Below are 20,358 nucleotides of genomic sequence, written 5' to 3' on the forward strand. Positions count from 1 at the left end.
AATCTGTTCACCCCTGTGCAATGTAATCTGAACACCCTGTACAATGTAATCTGTTCACCCCTGTGCAATGTAACCTGTACACCCTGTACAATGTAATCTGTTCACCCCTGTGCAATGTAACCTCTACACCCTGTGTAATGTAACCTGTACACCACTGTGCAATGTAACCTGTACACCCTGTACAATGTAATCTGTTCACTGCTGTGCAATGTAACCTGTACACCCCTGTGCAATGTAACATAGACACTCTGTACAATGTTATCTGTACACCCCTGTGCAATGTAACCTGTACACGCTGTAGAATGTTATCTGGTCACCCTGTACAATGTAACCTGTACACCCTGTGCAATGTAACCTGTACAACCCTGTGCAATGTAACATGTGCACCCCTGTGCAATGTAACCTGTGCACCCTGTGCAATGTAACCTGTACCCCCTGTACAATGTAATCTGTACACCGTGTACAAAGTAACCTTTTCACCCCTGTGCAATGTAACTTTTCACCCCTGTGCAATGTAACCTGTGCACCCCGTGCAATGTAACCTGTACACCCTGTACAATTTAATCTGTACACCCTGTACAAAGTAACCTTATCACCCCTGTGCAATGTAACCAGTACAACCGTTTGCAATGTAACCGGTCCACCCCTTTGCAATGTAACCTGTACACGCTGTACAATGTAATCTGTTTACCCCTGAGCAATGTAACCTGTACACGCTCTATAATGTAACCAGTACACCCTGTGCAATGTAACCTGTACGCCCTGTACAATGTAATCTGTTCACTGCTGTGCAATGTAACCTGTACACCCCTGTGCAATGTAACATATACACTCTGTACAATGTTTTCTGAACACCCCTGTGCAATGTAACCTGTACACCTTTTGCAATGTAACCTGTAGACCCTGTACAATGTAATCTGTTCACCCTTGTGCAATGTAACCTGTACACCCTGTGCAATGTAAGCTGTACACATGTGTGCAATGTAACATGTACACCCTGTACAATGTAATCTGTTCACTCCTGTTCAATGCAACCTGCACACCCTGTACAATGTAATCTGTTCACCCCTGTGCAATGTAACCTGTACACCCTGTGCAATGAAAACTGTATACCCTGGACAATGTAATGTATTCACCTCTGTGCAACGTAACCTGTACACCCTGTGCAATGTAACATGTACACCCTGTACAATGTAATCTGTTCACCCCTGTGCAATGTAATCTGTACACCCTGTACAATGTAATCTGTTCACTGCTGTGCAATGTATCCTGTACACCCCTGTGCAATGTAACATATTTAACACCCTGTTCAATGTAATCTGTACACCCCTGTGCAACGTAACCTGTGCACCTTTGCAATGTAAACTGTATACCCTGTACAATATAATCTGTTCACCCCTGTGCAATGTAACCTGTACACCCTGTGCAATGTAACCTGGACATCCCTGTATAATGTAACCTGTACACCCTGTGCAATGTAAGCTGTACACACCTGTGCAATGTAACCTGTACACCCTGTACAATGTAATCTGTTCACCCCTATGCAATGTAACCTGTACACCCTGTACAATGTAATCTCTTCACCCCTGTGCAAAGTAATCTGTTCACGCCTGTGCAATGTAACCTGTACACCCTATGCAATGAAAACTGTACGCCCTGTACAATATAATGTATTCACCTCTGGGCAATGTAACCTGTACACCCCTGTACAATATAACCTGTACACCCTGTACTATGTAAACTGTACACCCTGTACAATGTAATCTGTTCCCCCCTGTGCAATGTATCCTGTACACCCTGTGCAATGTAACATGTACACCCTCTACAGTGTAATCTGTTCTCCCCTGTGCAATGTAATCTGTACACCCTGTACAATGTAATCTGTTCACCCCTGTGCAATGTAATCTCTACACCCTGTACAATGTAATCTGTTCACCCCTGTGCAATGTAACCAATACACCCTGTCCAATGTAATCTGTTCACCCCTGTGCAATGTAACATGTACACCCTGTACAATGTAATCTGTTCACCCCTGTGCAATGTAACCTCTACACCCTGTGCAATGTAACCTGTACACCACTGTGCAATGTAACCTGTACACCCTGTACAATGTAATCTGTTCACTCCTGTGCAATGTAACCTGTACACCCTGTACAATGTAATCTGTACACCCTGTACAAAGTAACCTTATCACCCCTGTGCAATGTAACCAGTACAACCGTTTGCAATGTAACCTGTCCACCCCTTTGCAATGTAACCTGTACACGCTGTACAATGTAATCTGTTCACCCTTGTGCAATGTAACCTGTACACCCTGTGCAATGTAAGCTGTACACATGTGTGCAATGTAACATGTACACCCTGTACAATGTAATCTGTTCACCCCTGTTCAATGCAACCTGCACACCCTGTACAATGTAATCTGTTCACCCCTGTGCAATGTAACCTGTACACCCTGTGCAATGAAAACTGTATACCCTGGACAATGTAATGTATTCACCTCTGTGCAATGTAACCTGTACACCCTGTGCAATGTAACATGTACACCCTGTACAATGTAATCTGTTCACCCCTGTGCAATGTAATCTGTACACCCTGTACAATGTAATCTGTTCACCCCTGTGCAATGTAACTTGTACACCCTGTGCAATGTAACATGTACACCCTGTACAATGTAAACTGTTCACCCCTGTGCAATGTAATCTGTACACCCTGTACAATGTAATCTGTTCACCCCTGTGCAATGTAACCTGTACACACTGTACAATGTAATCTGTTCACCCCTGTGCAATGTAACCTCTCCACCCTGTGCAATGTAACCTGTACACCACTGTGCAATGTAACCTCTACACCCTGTACATTGTAATCTGTTCACCCCTGTGCAATGTAACCTGTACAACCTGTGCAATGTAACCTGTCCACTCAGTGCAATCTAACCTGTACACCCTGTACAATGTAATCTGTTCACCCCTGTGCAATGTAACCTGTACACCCTGTGCAATGAAAACTGTATACCCTGGACAATGTAATGTATTCACCTCTGTGCAATGTAATCTGTACACCCTGTGCAATGTAATCTGTACACCCTGTACAATGTAATCTGTTCACCCCTGTGCAATGTAACCTGTACACCCTGTACAATGTAATCTGTTCACCCCTGTGCAATGTAACCTCTACACCCTGTGCAATGTAACCTGTACACCACTGTGCAATGTAACCTGTACACCCTGTACAATGTAATCTGTTCACTCCTGTGCAATGTAACCTGTACACCCTGTACAATGTAATCTGTTTATCCCTGAGCAATGTAACCTGTACATGCTGTACAATGTAACCCGTACACCCTGTGCAATGTAACCTGTACACCCTGTACAATGTAATGTGTTCACCCCTGTGCAATGTAACCTGTACACGCTGTACAATGTAACCCGTACACCCTGTGCAATGTAACCTGTACACCCTGTACAATGTAATGTGTTCACTCCTGTGCAATGTAACCTGTACACGCTGTACAATGTAACCTGTACACCCTGTACAAAGTAACCTTATCACGCCTGTGCAATGTAGCCAGTACAACCGTTTGCAATGTAACCTGTCCACCCCTTTGCAATGTAACCTGTACACGCTGTACAATGTAATCTGTTTACCCCTGAGCAATGTAACCTGTACACGCTGTACAATGTAACCAGTACACCCTGTGCAATGTAACCTGTACGCCCTGTACAATGTAATCTGTTCACTGCTGTGCAATGTAACCTGTACACCCCTGTGCAATGTAACATATACACTCTGTACAATGTTATCTGTACACCCCTGTGCAATGTAACCTGTACACCTTTTGCAATGTAACCTGTACACTCTGTAGAATGTTATCTGGTCACCCTGTACAATGTAACCTGTACACCCTGTGCAATGTAACCTGTACAACCCTGTGCAATGTAACATGTGCACCCCTGTGCAATGTAACCTGTGCACCCTGTGCAATGTAACCTGTACCCCCTGTACAATGTAATCTGTACACCGTGTGCAAAGTAACCTTTTCACCCCTGTGCAATGTAACTTTTCACCCCTGTGCAATGTAACCTGTGCACCCTGTGCAATGTAACCTGTACACCCTGTACAATTTAATCTGTACACCCTGTACAAAGTAAACTTTTCACCCCTGTGCAATGTAACCTGTACACCCCTTTGCAATGTAACCTGTACACCCCTTTGCAATGTAACCTGTACACCCCTGTACAATGTAATCTGTTCACTCCTGTGCAATGTAACCTGTACACCCTGTACAATGTAATCTGTTTACCCCTGAGCAATGTAACCTGTACACGCTGTACAATGTAACCCGTACACCCTGTGCAATGTAACCTGTACACCCTATGCAATATAACCTGTACAATGTAATCTGTACACCCGTGTACAAAGTAACCTTTTCACCCTTGTGCAATGTAACCTGTACACCCCTGTGCAATGTATCCTGTGCACCCCTGTGCAATGTAACCTGTGCACCCTGTGCAATGTAACCTGTACACCCCTGTGTAATGTAACCTGTGCACCCAGTGCGATGTAACCTGTACACCCTGTACAATTTAATCTGTACACCGTGTACAAAGTAATCTTTTCACCCCTGTGCAATGTAACCTGTACACCCCTTTGCAATGTAACCTGTACACCCCTTTGCAATGTAACCTGTCCACCCTGTACAATGTAATCTGTTCACCCCTGTGCAATGTAACCTGTACACCCCTGTGCAATATAACCTGTACGTCGTGTACAATGTAATCTGTTCACTGCTGTGCAATGTAATCTTTACACCCTGTACAATGTAATCTGTTCACCCCTGTGCAATGTAACCTATACACCCTGTACAATGTAATCTGTTCACCCCTGTGCAATGTAACATGTACACCCTGTACAATGTAATCTGTTCACCCCTGTGCAATGTAACTTCTACACCCTGTGCAATGTAACCTGTACACCACTGTGCAATGTAACCTGTACACCCTGTACAATGTAATCTGTTCACTCCTGTGCAATGTAACCTGTACACCCTGTACAATGTAATCTGTTTACCCCTGAGCAATGTAACCTGTACACGCTGTACAATGTAACCCGTACACCCTGTGCAATGTAACCTGTACACCCTGTACAATGTAATGTGTTCACCCCTGTGCAATGTAACCTGTACACGCTGTACAATGTAACCTGTACACCCTGTACAAAGTAACCTTATCACCCCTGTGCAATGTAACCAGTACAACCGTTTGCAATGTAACCTGTCCACCCCTTTGCAATGTAACCTGTACACGCTGTACAATGTAATCTGTTTACCCCTGAGCAATGTAACCTGTACACGCTGTACAATGTAACCAGTACACCCTGTGCAATGTAACCTGTACGCACTGTACAATGTAATCTGTTCACTGCTGTGCAATGTAACCTGTACACCCCTGTGCAATGTAACATATACACTCTGTACATTGTTTTCTGAACACCCCTGTGCAATGTAACCTGTACACCTTTTGCAATGTAACCTGTAGACCCTGTACAATGTAATCTGTTCACCCTTGTGCAATGTAACCTGTACACCCTGTGCAATGTAAGCTGTACACATCTGTGCAATGTAACATGTACACCCTGTTCAATGCAACCTGCACACCCTGTACAAAGTAATCTGTTCACCCCTATGCAATGTAACCTGTACACCCTGTACAATGTAATCAGGTCACCATTGTGCAATGTAAACTCTACACCCTGAACAATGTAATCTGTTTACCCCTGAGCAATGTAACCTGTACACGCTGTACAATGTAACCCGTACACCCTTTGAAATGTAACCTGTACACCTTGTACAATGTAATCTGTTCACCCCTGTGCAATGTAACCTGTACACGCTGTACAATGTAACCTGTACACCCTGTACAAAGTAACCTTATCACCCCTGTGCCATGTAACCAATACAACCGTTTGCAATGTAACCTGTCCACCCCTTTGCAATGTAACTTGTACACCCTGTACAATGTAATGTATTCACCTCTGTGCAATGTAACCTGTACACCCTGTGCAATGTAACCTATACACCCCTGTACAATATAACCTGTACACCCTGTACTATGTAAACTGTACACCCTGTACAATGTAATCTGTTCACCCCTGTGCAATGTAACCTGTACACCCTGTACAATGTAATCTGTTCACCCCTGTGCCATGTAATCTGTACACCCTGTACAATGTAATCTGTTCACCCCTGTGCAATGTAACCTGTACACCCTGTACAATGTAATCTGTTCACCCCTGTGCAATGTAACATGTACACCCTGTACAATGTAATCTGTTCACCCCTGTGCAATGTAACCTCTACAACCTGTGCAATGTAACCTGTACACCCTGTACAATGTAATCTGTTCACTCCTGTGCAATGTAACCTGTACACGCTGTCCAATGTAATCTGTTTACCCCTGAGCAATGTAACCTGTACACGCTGTACAACGTAACCCGTACACCCTGTGCAATGTAACCTGTACGCCCTGTACAAAGTAATCTGTTCACTGCTGTGCAATGTAACCTGTACACCCCTGTGCAATGTAACATATACACTCTGTACAATGTTATCTGTACACCCCTGTGCAATGTAACCTGTACACCTTTTGCAATGTAACCTGTATACCCTGTATAATGTAATCTGTTCACCCCTGTGCAATGTAACCAGTACACCCTGTGCAATGTAAGCTGTACACATCTGTTCAATGTAACCCGTACACCCTGTGCAATGTCGCCTGTACGCCCTGTATAATGTAATCTGTTCACTGCTGTGCAATGTAACCTTTACACCCCTGTGCAATGTAACATATACACTCTGTACAATGTTATCTGTACACCCCTGTGCAATGTAACCTGTACACCTTTTGCAATGTAACCTGTCTACCCTGTATAATGTAATCTGTTCACCCCTGTGCAATGTAACCTGTACACCCTGTGCAATGTAAGCTGTACACATCTGTGCAATGTAACAAGTACACCCTGTTCAATGCAACCTGCACACCCTGTACAATGTGATCTGTTCACCCCTATGCAATGTAACCTGTACACCCTCTACAGTGTAATCAGGCCACCATTGTGCAATGTAAACTCGACACCCTGTGCAATGTAACCTGTACACCCTGTACAATGTAATCTGTTCACCCCTGTGCAATGTAACCTATACACCCTGTACAATGTAATCTGTTCACCCCTGTGCAATGTAACCTGTACACCCCTTTGCAATGTAACCTGTACACGCTGTACAATGTAATCTGTTCACAACTGTGCAATGTAACCTGTACACCCTGTGCAATGTAAACTGTACACCCTGTACAATGTAATCTGTTCACGCCTGTGCAATGTAACCTGTGTGCCCTGTACAATGTAATCTGCTCACCCCTGTGCAATGTAACCTGTACTCCCTGTGCAATGTAACCTGTACACCCTGTACAATGTAATCTGTTCACCGCTGCGCAATGTAACCTGTACACCCTGTGCAATGTAACCTATACACCCCTGTGTAAAGTAACCTGTACACGCTGTATAATGTTATCTGGTCACCCCTGTGCAATGTAACCTGTACACCCTGTGCAATGTAACCTGTACACCCCTGTGCAATGTAACCTGTGCACCCTGTGCAATGTAACCTGTGCTCCCTGTACAATGTAATCTGTGCACCGTGTACAAAGCAACCTTTTCACCCTTGTGCAATGTAACCTGTACACCCCTGTGCAATGTAACCTGTGCACCCTGTGCAATGTAACCTGTACACCCCTGTGTAATGTAACCTGTGCACCCTGTGCGATGTAACCTGTACACCCTGTACAATTTAATCTGTACACCCTGTACAAAGTAACCTTTTCACCCCTGTGCAATGTAACCTGTACACCCCTGTGCAATATAACCTGTACGTCGTGTACAATGTAATCTGTTCACTGCTGTGCAATGTATCGTGTACACCCCTGTGCAATGTAACATATTTAACACCCTGTACAATGTAATCTGTACACCCCTGTGCAACATAACCTGTGCACCTTTGCAATGTCAACTCTATACCCTGTACAATATAATCTGTTCACCCCTGTGCAATGTAACCTGTACACCCTGTGCAATGTAACCTGGACATCCCTGTATAATGTAACCTGTACACCCTGTGCAATGTAAGCTGTACACACCTGTGCAATGTAACCTGTACACCCTGTACAATGTAATCTGTTCACCCCTATGCAATGTAACCTGTACACCCTGTACAATGTAATCTCTTCACCCCTGAGCCATGTAACCTGTACACGCTGTACAATGAAACCTGTACACCCTGTACAAAGTAACCTTATCACCCCTGTGCAATGTAACCAGTACAACCGTTTGCAATGTAACCTGTCCACCCCTTTGCAATGTAACCTGTACACGCTGTACAATGTAATCTGTTTACCCCTGAGCAATGTAACCTGTACACGCTGTACAATGTAACCAGTACACCCTGTGCAATGTAACCTGTACGCCCTGTACAATGTAACCTGTTCACTGCTGTGCAATGTCACCTGTACACCCCTGTGCAATGTAACATATACACTCTGTACAATGTTTTCTGAACACCCCTGTGCAATGTAACCTGTACACCTTTTGCAATGTAACCTGTAGACCCTGTACAATGTAATCTGTTCACCCTTGTGCAATGTAACCTGTACACCCTGTGCAATGTAAGCTGTACACATGTGTGCAATGTAACATGTACACCCTGTACAATGTAATCTGTTCACCCCTGTTCAATGCAACCTGCACACCCTGTACAATGTAATCTGTTCACCCCTGTGCAATGTAACCTGTACACCCTGTGCAATGAAAACTGTATGCCCTGGACAATGTAATGTATTCACCTCTGTGCAATGTAACCTGTACACCCTGTACAATGTAATCTGTTCACCCCTGTGCAATGTAATCTGTACACCCTGTACAATGTAATCTGTTCACTGCTGTGCAATGTATCCTGTACACCCCTGTGCAATGTAACATATTTAACACCCTGTACAATGTAATCTGTACACCCCTGTGCAACGTAACCTGTGCACCTTTGCAATGTAAACTGTATACCCTGTACAATATAATCTGTTCACCCCTGTGCAATGTAAGCTGTACACCCTGTGCAATGTAACCTGGACATCCCTGTATAATGTAACCTGTACACCCTGTGCAATGTAAGCTGTACACACCTGTGCAATGTAACCTGTACACCCTGTACAATGTAATCTGTTCACCCCTATGCAATGTAACCTGTACACCCTGTACAATGTAATCTCTTCACCCCTGTGCAATGTAATCTGTTCACGCCTGTGCAATGTAACCTGTACACCCTATGCAATGAAAACTGTACACCCTGTACAATATAATGTATTCATCTCTGTGCAATGTAACCTGTACACCCCTGTACAATATAACCTGTACACCCTGTACTATGTAAACTGTACACCCTGTACAATGTAATCTGTTCCCCCCTGTGCAATGTATCCTGTACACCCTGTGCAATGTAACATGTACACCCTCTACAGTGTAATCTGTTCACCCCTGTGCAATGTAATCTGTACACCCTGTACAATGTAATCTGTTCACCCCTGTGCAATGTAATCTCTACACCCTGTACAATGTAATCTGTTCACCCCTGTGCAATGTAACCTATACACCCTGTACAATGTAATCTGTTCACCCCTGTGCAATGTAACATGTACACCCTGTACAATGTAATCTGTTCACCCCTGTGCAATGTAACCTCTACACCCTGAGCAATGTAACCTGTACACCACTGCAATGTAACCTGTACACCCTGTACAATGTAATCTGTTCACTCCTGTGCAATGTAACCTGTACACGCTGTACAATGTAATCTGTTTACCCCTGAGCAATGTAACCTGTACACGCTGTACAATGTAACCAGTACACCCTGTGCAATGTAACCTGTACGCCCTGTACAATGTAATCTGTTCACTGCTGTGCAATGTAACCTGTACACCCCTGTGCAATGTAACATATACACTCTGTACAATGTTTTCTGAACACCCCTGTGCAATGTAACCTGTACACCTTTTGCAATGTAACCTGTAGACCCTGTACAATGTAATCTGTTCACCCTTGTGCAATGTAACCTGTACACCCTGTGCAATGTAAGCTGTACACATGTGTGCAATGTAACATGTACACCCTGTACAATGTAATCTGTTCACCCCTGTTCAATGCAACCTGCACACCCTGTACAATGTAATCTGTTCACCCCTGTGCAATGTAACCTGTACACCCTGTGCAATGAAAACTGTATACCCTGGACAATGTAATGTATTCACCTCTGTGCAATGTAACCTGTACACCCTGTGCAATGTAACATGTACACCCTGTACAATGTAATCTGTTCACCCCTGTGCAATGTAATCTGTACACCCTGTACAATGTAATCTGTTCACCCCTGTGCAATGTAACTTGTACACCCTGTGCAATGTAACATGTACACCCTGTACAATGTAATCTGTTCACCCCTGTGCAATGTAACCTCTACACCCTGTGCAATGTAACCTGTACACCACTGTGCAATGTAACCTGTACACCCTGTACAATGTAATCTGTTCACTCCTGTGCACTGTAACCTGTACACCCTGTACAATGTAATCTGTTTACCCCTGAGCAATGTAACCTGTACATGCTGTACAATGTAACCCGTACACCCTGTGCAATGTAACCTGTACACCCTGTACAATGTAATCTGTTCACCCCTGTGCAATGTAACCTGTACACGCTGTACAATGTAACCTGTACACCCTGTACAAAGTAACCTTATCACCCCTGTGCAATGTAACCAGTACAACCGTTTGCAATGTAACCTGTCCACCCCTTTGCAATGTAACCTGTACACGCTGTACAATGTAATGTTTACCCCTGAGCAATGTAACCTGTACACGCTGTACAATGTAACCAGTACACCCTGTGCAATGTAACCTGTACGCCCTGTACAATGTAATCTGTTCACTGCTGTGCAATGTAACCTGTACACCCCTGTGCAATGTAACATATACACTCTGTACAATGTTATCTGTACACCCCTGTGCAATGTAACCTGTACACCTTTTGCAATGTAACCTGTACACGCTGTAGAATGTTATCTGGTCACCCTGTACAATGTAACCTGTACACCCTGTGCAATGTAACCTGTACAACCCTGTGCAATGTAACATGTGCACCCTTGTGCAATGTAACCTGTGCACCCTGTGCAATGTAACCTGTACCCCCTGTACAATGTAATCTGTACACCGTGTACAAAGTAACCTTTTCACCCCTGTGCAATGTAACTTTTCACCCCTGTGCAATGTAACCTGTGCACCCTGTGCAATGTAACCTGTACACCCTGTACAATGTAATCTGTTTACCCCTGAGCAATGTAACCTGTACACGCTGTACAATGTAACCCGTACACCCTGTGCAATGTAACCTGTAAATCCTATGCAATGTAACCTGTACACCCTGTACAATGTAATCTGAACACCCGTGTACAAAGTAACATTTTCACCCTTGTGCAATGTAACCTGTACACCCCTGTGCAATGTAACCTGTGCACCCCTGTGCAATGTAACCTGTGCAACCTGTGCAATGTAACCTGTACACCCCTGTGTAATGTAAACTGTGCACCCAGTGCGATGTAACCTGTACACCCTGTACAATTTAATCTGTACACCCTGTACAAAGTAACCTTTTCACCCCTGTGCAATGTATCCTGTACACCCCTTTGCAATGTAACCTGTACACCTTTTGCAATGTAACCTGTATACCCTGTACAATGTATTCTGTTCACCCCTGTGCAATGTAACCTGTACACCCTGTGCAATGTAAGCTGTACACATCTGTGCAATGTAACATGTACACCCTGTTCAATGCAACCTGCACACCCTGTACAATGTAATCTGTTCACACCAATGCAATGTAACCTGTACACCCTGTAAAATGTAATCTGTTCAAACCCTGTGCAATGTAACCTGTGCACCCCTTTGCAATGTAACCTGTACACGCTGTACAATGTAATCTGTTCACAACTGTGCAATGTAAACTGTACACCCTGTGCAATGTAACCACTACACCCTTGCGCAATGTAACCTTTACACCCTGTGCAATGTAAACAGTACACCCTGTACAATGTAATCTGTTCACGCCTGTGCAATGTAACCTGTATGCCCTGTACAATGTAATCTGTTCACCCCTGTGCAATGTAACCTGTACTCCCTGTGCAATGTAACCTGTACTCCCTGTGCAATGTAACCTGTACACCCTGTGCACTGTAACCTATACACCCCTGTGTAAAGTAACCTGTACACGCTGTATAATGTTATCTGGTCACCCCTGTGCAAAGTAACCTGTACACCCTGTGCAATGTAACCTGTACACACCTGTGCAATGTAACCTGTGCACCCTGTGCAATGTAACCTGTACCCCCTGTACAATGTAATCTGTACACCGTGTACAAAGTAACCTTTTCACCCCTGTGCAATGTAACCTGTACACCCCTGTGCAATGTAACCTGTACACCCTGTACAATTTAATCTGTACACCCTGTACAAAGTAACCTTTTCACCCCTGTGCAATGTAACATGTACACCCTGTGCAATGTAACCTGTGCACCCTGTGCAATGTAACCTGTACCCCCTGTACAATGTAATCTGTACACCGTGTACAAAGTAACCTTTTCACCCCTGTGCAATGTAACCTGTACACCCCTGTGCAATGTAACCTGTACACCCTGTACAATTTAATCTGTACACCCTGTGCAATGAAACCTGTACACCCTGTAGAATGTTATCTGGTCACCCTGTACAAAGTAACCTTTTCACCCCTGTGCAATGTAACCTGTACATCCCTGTACAATGTAACCTGTACACCCCTTTGCAATGTAACCTGTACACCCCTGTACAACGTAATCTGTTCACTCCTGTGCAATGTAACCTGTACACCCTGTACAATGTAATCTGTTTACCCCTGAGCAATGTAACCTGTACACTCTGTACAATGTAATCTGTTCACCCCTGTGCAATGTAACCAGTACACGCTGTACAATGTTATCTGGTCACCGCTGTGCAATGTAACCTGTACAACCTGTGCAATGTAACCTTTTCACCCCTGTGCAATGTAACCTGTACACCCCTGTGCAATGTAACCTGTACACCCTGTACAATTTAATCTGTACACCCTGTACAAAGTAACCTTTTCACCCCTGTGCAATGTAACATGTACACCCTGTGCAATGTTACCTGTATACCCTGTAGAATGTTATCTGGTCACCCTGTACAAAGTAACCTTTTCACCCCTGTGCAATGTAAACTCAGCACCCCAGTACAATGTAACCTGTACACCCCTGTGCAATGTAACATGTACACCCTGTGCAATGTAACCTGTCCACCCCTTTGCAATGTAACCTGTCCACCCTGTACAATGTAATCTGTTCACCCCAGTGCAATGTAACCTGTACACTCTGTACAATGTAATCTGTTCACCCCTGTGCAATGTAACCAGTACACGCTGTACAATGTTATCTGGTCACCCCTGTGCAATGTAACCTGTACAACCTGTGCAATGTAACCTGTACACCCTGTGCAATGTAAACTGTTCACGCCTGTGCAATGTAACCTGTACACCCTGTACAATGTAATCTGTTCACCCCTGTGCAATGTAAACTGTACACCCTGTGCAATGTAACCTGTACACCCCTGTACAATGTAATCTGTTCACCCCAGTGCAATGTAACGTGTACTCCCCCATGCAATGTAACCTGTACACCCTGTACAATGTAATCAGTTCACCCCTGTGCAATGTAACCTGTACACCTTGTGCAATGTAACCTGTACACCCCAGTACAGGGTAACCTGTACACACTGTGCAATATAACCTGTACACCCCTGTGCAATGTAACCTGTACACCCTGTACAATGTAATCTGTTCACCCCTGTGCAATGTAAACTGTACACCCTGTGCAATGTAACCTGTACACCCTGTACAATGTAATCTGTTCATCCCTGTGCAATGTAACCTGTACAACCTGTGCAATGTAACCTGAACACCCTGTGCAATCTAACCTGTACACCCTGTACAATGTAATCTGTTCACCCCTGTGCAATGTAACCTGTACACTCTGTACAATGTAATCTGTTCACCCCTGTGCAATGTAAACTGTACAACCTGTGCAATGTAACCTGTACACCCCTGTACAGGGTAACCTGTATACCCTGTGCAATGTAACCTGTACACCCTGTACAATGTAATCTGTTCACCCCTGTGCAATGTAACATGTACACCCTGTGCAATGTAACCTGTCCACCCCTTTGCAATGTAACCTGTCCACCCTGTACAATGTAATCTGTTCACCCCAGTGCAATGTAACCTGTACACTCTGTACAATGTAATCTGTTCACCCCTGTGCAATGTAACCAGTACACGCTGTACAATGTTATCTGGTCACCCCTGTGCAATGTAACCTGTACAACCTGTGCAATGTAACCTGTACACCCTGTGCAATGTAAACTGTTCACGCCTGTGCAATGTAACCTGTACACCCTGTACAATGTAATCTGTTCACCCCTGTGCAATGTAAACTGTACACCCTGTGCAATGTAACCTGTACACCCCTGTACAATGTAATCTGTTCACCCCAGTGCAATGTAACGTGTACTCCCCCATGCAATGTAACCTGTACACCCTGTACAATGTAATCAGTTCACCCCTGTGCAATGTAACCTGTACACCTTGTGCAATGTAACCTGTACACCCCAGTACAGGGTAACCTGTACACACTGTGCAATATAACCTGTACACCCCTGTGCAATGTAACCTGTACACCCTGTACAATGTAATCTGTTCACCCCTGTGCAATGTAAACTGTACACCCTGTGCAATGTAACCTGTACACCCCTGTACAATGTAATCTGTTCACCCCTGTGCAATGTAACCTGTACACACTGTACAATGTAATCTGTTCACCCCTGTGCAATGGAACCAGTACACCCTGTACAATGTAATCTGTTCATCCCTGTGCAATGTAACCTGTACAACCTGTGCAATGTAACCTGAACACCCTGTGCAATCTAACCTGTACACCCTGTACAATGTAATCTGTTCACCCCTGTGCAATGTAACCTGTACACTCTGTACAATGTAATCTGTTCACCCCTGTGCAATGTAAACTGTACAACCTGTGCAATGTAACCTGTACACCCCTGTACAGGGTAACCTGTATACCCTGTGCAATATAACCTGTACACCGCTGTGCAATGTAACCTGTACACCCTGTACAATGTAATCTGTTCACCCCTGTGCAATGTAACCTGTACACTCTGTACAATGTAATCTGTTCACCCCTGTGCAATGTAACCAGTACACGCTGTACAATGTTATCTGGTCACCCCTGTGCAATGTAACCTGTACAACCTGTGCAATGTAACCTGTACACCCTGTGCAATGTAACCTGTACACCCTGTGCAATGTAACCTGTACACCCTGTACAATGAAATCTGTTCACCGCTGTGCAATGTAACCTGTACACCCCTTTGCAATGTAACCTGAACACCCTGTACAATGTAATCTGTTCACCCCTGTGCAATGTAACCTGTACGCCCTGTACAATGTAATCTGTTCACCCCTGTCCAATGTAATCTGTACTCCCTGTGCAATGTAAGCTGTACACCCTGTACAATGTAATCTGATCACCCCTGTGCAATGTAACCTGTACACCCTGTATAATGTAACCTATATACCCCTTTGCAAAGTAACCTGTACACGCTGTATAATGTTATCTGGTCACTCCTGTGCAATGTAACCTCTTCACCCTGTACAAAGTAACCTTTTCACCTCTGTGCAATGTAACCTGGATACCCCTTTGCAATGTAACCTGTACACACTGTGCAATGTAACCTGTACACCCCTTTACAATGTAACCGGTGCACCCCTGTAAAATGTAACCTGTTCACCCCTGCACAATGTAACCTGTACGCCCTGTACAATGTAAGCTGTACACCCTGTACAATGTAATCTGTTCACTGCTGTGCAATGTAACCTGTACACCCCTGTGCAATGTAACCTGTACAAACTGTGCAATGTAACCTGTACACCCTGTGCAATCTAACCTGTACATCCTGTACAATGTAATCTGTTCACCCCTGTGCAATGTAACCTGTGCACCCTGTGCAATGTAAACTGTTCACACCTGTGCAATGTAACCTGTACACCCTGTACAATGTAATCTGTTCACCCCTGTGCAATGTAAACTGTACACCCTGTGCAATGTAACCTCTACACCCTTGTGCAATGTAACCTGTACACCCCTTTGCAATGTAACCTGTACGCCCTGTACAATGTAATCTGTTCACCCCTGTGCAATGTAACCAGTACACCCCTGTGCAATGTAACATATACACCCTGTACAATGTAACCTGTACACCCCTGTGCAATGTAAACTGTACGTCCTGTACAATGTAATCTATTCACTGCTGTGCAATGTAACCTGTACACCCCTGTGCAATGTAACATATACACCCTGTACAATGTAATCTGTACACCCCTGTGCAATGTAACCTGTACACCCTGTGCAATGTAACATATACACTCTGTACAATGTAATCTGAACACCCTTGTGCAATGTAACCTGTACACCCTGGGCAATGTAAACAGTACGCGCTGTACAATGTAATCTGTTCACCCCTGTGCAATGTAACCTGTACACGCTGTACAATGTAACCTGTACACCCTGTACAATGTAATCTGTTCACCCCTGTGCAATGTAACCTATACACCCTGTGCAATGTAACCTGTACACCCCTATACAAAGTAACCAGTACACGCTGTACAATGTAATCTGTTCACCCCTGTGCAATGTAACCTGTACACCCTGTGCAATGTAACGTGTACACCCTATGCAATGTAACGTGTACACCCTGTGCAATGTAACCTGTACACCCTGTACAATGAAATCTTTTCACCGCTGTGCAATGTAACCTGTACACCCCTTTGCAATGTAACCTGAACACCCTGTACAATGTAATCTGTTCACGCCTGTGCAGTGTAACCTGTACGCCCTGTACAATGTAATCTGTTCACCCCTGTCCAATGTAATCTGTACTCCCTGTGCAATGTAACCTGTACCCCCTGTACAATGTAATCTGATCAGCCCTGTGCAATGTAACCTGTACACCCTGTGCAATGTAACCTATACACCCCTGTGCAAAGTAACCTGTACACGCTGTATAATGTTATCTGGTCACCCCTGTGCAATGTAACCTCTTCACCCTGTGCAATGTAACCTGTACAACCTGTGCAATGTAACCTGTACACCCCTGTGCAATGTAACCTGTACACCCTGTACAATGTAATCTGTACACCCCTGTACAAAGTAACCTTTTCACCCCTGTGCAATGTAACCTGGACACCCCTTTGCAATGTAACCTGTACACACTGTGCAATGTAACCTGTACACCCTGTACAATGTCACCTTTACACCCCTTTACAATGTAACCAGTGCACCCCTGTAAAATGTAACCTGTACACCCCTGCGCAATGTAACCTGTACACCCTGTGCAATGTAACCTGTACACCCCTTTGCAATGTAACCTGTACGCCCTGTACAATGTAATCTGTTCACCCCTGTGCAATGTAACCTGTACACCCCCGTGCAATGTAAAATATACACCCTGTACAATGTAACCTGTACACCCCTGTGCAATGTAAACTGTACGTCCTGTACAATGTAATCTGTTCACTGCTGTGCAATGTAACCTGTACACCCCTGTGCAATGTAACATATACACCCTGTACAATGTAATCTGTACACCCCTGTGCAATGTAACCTGTACACCCTGTGCAATGTAACATAAGCACTCTGTACAATGTAATCTGAACACCCCTGTGCAATATAACCTGTCCACCCTTTTCAATGTAACCTGTATACCCTGTACAATGTAATCTGTTCACCCCTGTGCAATGTAACCTATACACCCTGTGCAATGTAACCTGTACACCCCTGTACAAAGTAACCAGTACACGCTGTACAATGTAATATGTTCACCCCAGTGCAATGTAACGTGTGCACCCCCATGCAATGTAACCTGTACACCCTGTACAATGTAATCAGTTCACCCCTGTGCAATGTAACCTGTACACCCTGTGCAATGTAACCTGTACACCCCTGTACAGGGTAACCTGTACACACTGTGCAATATAACCTGTACACCCCTGTGCAATGTAACCTGTACACCCTGTACAATGTAATCTGTTCACCCCTGTGCAATGTAACCTGTACACTCTGTACAATGTAATCTGTTCACCCCTGTGCAATGTAACCTGTACACTCTGTACAATGTAATCTGTTCACCCCTGTGCAATGTAACCTGTACACACTGTACAATGTAATCTGTTCACCCCTGTGCAATGTAACCAGTATAACCTGTACAATGTAATCTGTTCATCCCTGTGCAATGTAACCTTTTCACCCCTGTGCAATGTAACCTGTACACCCCTGTGCAATGTAACCTGTACACCCTGTACAATTTAATCTGTACACCCTGTACAAAGTAACCTTTTCACCCCTGTGCAATGTAACATGTACACCCTGTGCAATGTAACCTGTGCACCCTGTGCAATGTAACCTGTACCCCCTGTACAATGTAATCTGTACACCGTGTACAAAGTAACCTTTTCACCCCTGTGCAATGTAACCTGTACACCCCTGTGCAATGTAACCTGTACACCCTGTACAATTTAATCTGTACACCCTGTACAAAGTAACCTTTTCACCCCTGTGCAATATAACATGTACACCCTGTGCAATGAAACCTGTACACCCTGTAGAATGTTATCTGGTCACCCTGTACAAAGTAACCTTTTCACCCCTGTGCAATGTAACCTGTACATCCCTGTACAATGTAACCTGTACACCCCTTTGCAATGTAACCTGTACACCCCTGTACAACGTAATCTGTTCACTCCTGTGCAATGTAACCTGTACACCCTGTACAATGTAATCTGTTTACCCCTGAGCAATGTAACCTGTACACTCTGTACAATGTAATCTGTTCACCCCTGTGCAATGTAACCAGTACACGCTGTACAATGTTATCTGGTCACCGCTGTGCAATGTAACCTGTACAACCTGTGCAATGTAACCTTTTCACCCCTGTGCAATGTAACCTGTACACCCCTGTGCAATGTAACCTGTACACCCTGTAAAATTTAATCTGTACACCCTGTACAAAGTAACCTTTTCACCCCTGTGCAATGTAACATGTACACCCTGTGCAATGTAACCTGTACACCCTGTAGAATGTTATCTGGTCACCCTGTACAAAGTAACCTTTTCACCCCTGTGCAATGTAAACTCAGCACCCCAGTACAATGTAACCTGTACACCCCTGTGCAATGTAACATGTACACCCTGTGCAATGTAACCTGTCCACCCCTTTGCAATGTAACCTGTCCACCCTGTACAATGTAATCTGTTCACCCCAGTGCAATGTAACCTGTACACTCTGTACAATGTAATCTGTTCACCCCTGTGCAATGTAACCAGTACACGCTGTACAATGTTATCTGGTCACCCCTGTGCAATGTAACCTGTACAACCTGTGCAATGTAACCTGTACACCCTGTGCAATGTAAACTGTTCACGCCTGTGCAATGTAACCTGTACACCCTGTACAATGTAATCTGTTCACCCCTGTGCAATGTAAACTGTACACCCTGTGCAATGTAACCTGTACACCCCTGTACAATGTAATCTGTTCACCCCAGTGCAATGTAACGTGTACTCCCCCATGCAATGTAACCTGTACACCCTGTACAATGTAATCAGTTCACCCCTGTGCAATGTAACCTGTACACCTTGTGCAATGTAACCTGTACACCCCAGTACAGGGTAACCTGTACACACTGTGCAATATAACCTGTACACCCCTGTGCAATGTAACCTGTACACCCTGTACAATGTAATCTGTTCACCCCTGTGCAATGTAAACTGTACACCCTGTGCAATGTAACCTGTACACCCCTGTACAATGTAATCTGTTCACCCCTGTGCAATGTAACCTGTACATGCTGTACAATGTAATCTGTTCACCCCTGTGCAATGGAACCAGTACACCCTGTACAATGTAATCTGTTCATCCCTGTGCAATGTAACCTGTACAACCTGTGCAATGTAACCTGAACACCCTGTGCAATCTAACCTGTACACCCTGTACAATGTAATCTGTTCACCCCTGTGCAATGTAACCTGTACACTCTGTACAATGTAATCTGTTCACCCCTGTGCAATGTAAACTGTACAACCTGTGCAAT

Source organism: Chiloscyllium punctatum, chromosome 11 (assembly GCF_047496795.1).
Source record: "Chiloscyllium punctatum isolate Juve2018m chromosome 11, sChiPun1.3, whole genome shotgun sequence".
Taxonomy (NCBI): domain Eukaryota; kingdom Metazoa; phylum Chordata; class Chondrichthyes; order Orectolobiformes; family Hemiscylliidae; genus Chiloscyllium; species Chiloscyllium punctatum.